The following is a 2,561-nucleotide window of genomic DNA, read 5'->3' as shown; positions in this document are numbered from 1 at the left end:
TAAAGTTACAAATACATTATAAAGCTTTTAGGCGTTCCAACTCCAATTCAACTTTATGGAAACTAAGAATTTCACATTACAAATTACAATAATTTGTTGAAAAATCACAAATTCAATTTCAAAAGAATTTAAAGTACATATAATGTTTACATATGTAATGTTTATGTGATATTACGCTATCAATGAATAAAAGTATTATTTACATGCTTCTTTTTCCTAGCTCAATGATCAAAACAAAGAGATTGTTGCTGCTAATGACACGTACAAAAGAATTAAGTATTCAACAGCAAAATCTATACAAATTAACAAAGATGGTTGTGGCTCCCAGTTCCGGTTCCAGTTCCTCACTGAAGGATCCCAAACCGAAACTACACAATGTCGGTTCCAAATTTTTGGAACCAGAACCTACCCATTGATGGTCGGTTTCGGGTAGGAACCGGAACCAAACCCCGAGTACTTGCCAGTTTCAGTTCCGATCGGTTATTTTGAACACCCTTATAGTTTATTGTAGTTAGTACATAGCTTGTAAAAATAAAATTGGAAAACACAATATTTGACTTATCTTTTGAGTTTGTTGTCACTATAAATTTGGATTAGTATGATAACAATTGATACATTTGTTTGAGTCTGCTATCGTTGTAGATTTGACCAGTGATTAGAAACTCAAACCATGCAGTGACCCAGCCAAGCCATTAGGTCATGGGTCGAGCAGTTTGACAGATGGGTCAAATCGGTGTCCAAAGGTTTGAATCTAACAAAATCACTCCTGAAAATTACATGTAAGTTCCCACAGGTTTGAAATCTTGCAAAAAGACCTCAAACACCATCGTTGACATTGGCAAATAGGGCTTGTTTCTAGCGATGACAACACTCCCATTACTACAAAAACACTCCGCTCAGCCTCCTAACCAAAACCCATCTCACCCCTCCCCTGTTCCCCTCCCCAATCGCCAGCAACAGTGGGCTTTTTCCGATGAAATTGTTTTGTGATTTCCAGTCGATTCACTCATCGAAAATCGGCATCGTTGCCACCATTCCACTCATTGACCATTCCTCTTCAAAAGCCCTAACATTCTAGCCTTCAATTGTTCACGGATTGATGTATTAATTTCTAGGGTTTTGGATGAACAGAAAAATTTGTAACGCAATCCGGTAAAGGCAGCGGGTCACGATTGAACGAATTCAACCAATCGGGCCGAGCCAGGTTCCTAATCATTAGATTTTACATTAGTATAACAATAATTGACATATCTGTCTGAGACCCTAAGTTCCGCTGTCACTATAGATTTGAATTAGCACAGCACCACATTTGACATCTCTATTCGAGTTTTACCGTCATTGTAGATTTGAATTAGTACATTGGTTGTAATGAACAATTTGTGGTTTGAACGCTTCAAAACGATACAAACTTCGAGTGTAATGTTGACATCATTTAAAAAACTCAACTATCTAACCAGCTGGGTAATCATTATAGTCACCCAAACTTCTTATGAACACAATTCTCATGTGTATGCTAATTTGTCATTGTAAGGTATTAATGCGTATGATTATCTTGTCTACTACTTAATACATATAGTATAATCGAGTACAATTTGAAAGAAATATAGCATGCTAAACATCGCTTAAGAGAGGTAAAACTTAAAAACAAGATTAATTTTAAGAGTCAATAAAGGTGATCCTTGACCCAATGACCCTAAGGCAAAAACCATGACGGCCAATGACCATTTTGGCTTGGCAATATTGCTCTGATCCTACATGGTAAGAGTCGAACAAAATTCATATGTGATTATTCACTATTCATATAAATGAAATGCGTGCCTGATACTGTTTTTCAAGTTTTTGGGAAATGAATTTAACAAATAAAACAAAAATAAATAAATTATGTGTTAAGATATGAAAATTCGTTAATTTAATATATTTCTTTAAAATATAAATTCTAAAAATGAGAATAAAGAGCATAAATATTCTCTTTTAGATTTCTTTATTAAGATTAAAGAGAGTTCTTTTTTTTTTTTTTTTGGATTCTTAAAAATACGTTTTTTGTTATTTTTTAATTAAAAAATTTAACAAAGAAATTGATTAAAAATGACATAATGAACTAATAATTTCGACAATGTTTTATTACTAAAAAGATAGGATTATCAGTAAGATAGATAACCTTAAAGATTAATAGATATAAATTATTATTGTGTTTAATTCGTGTGGGCTAATAAATGATTAATGTGTTTAGTTAATAGTAATTGCAAAATACTTAGATATTATTTTACTGAAATATCTTTTACAAGATTATATGTATATAGATAGATAAATAGATAGACACAGTAATTACAAAACATATTATTTTATTGAAATATCCTTTACAAGATTATATCTATCTATCCAACTATATATCTATCTATAGGGCATTTTTGTCCAAATAATTAATTAATGAGGTTAAAGAAATCATTCAATAAGTTTGATTAATTGTTATTTAATATCAATAGAAGGGCATTTATGTTTAAAACTTTTATTAGGTCAAGGTAAAATTTGAATACAAATAGGATTATTACATAATCTTAAAA

Source organism: Pistacia vera, unplaced genomic scaffold, assembly GCF_008641045.1.
Source record: "Pistacia vera cultivar Batoury unplaced genomic scaffold, PisVer_v2 Contig486, whole genome shotgun sequence".
NCBI classification, from domain to species: domain Eukaryota; kingdom Viridiplantae; phylum Streptophyta; class Magnoliopsida; order Sapindales; family Anacardiaceae; genus Pistacia; species Pistacia vera.
The sequence above is the reverse complement of the archived record's forward strand: the minus strand, read 5'-3'. Positions refer to the sequence as shown.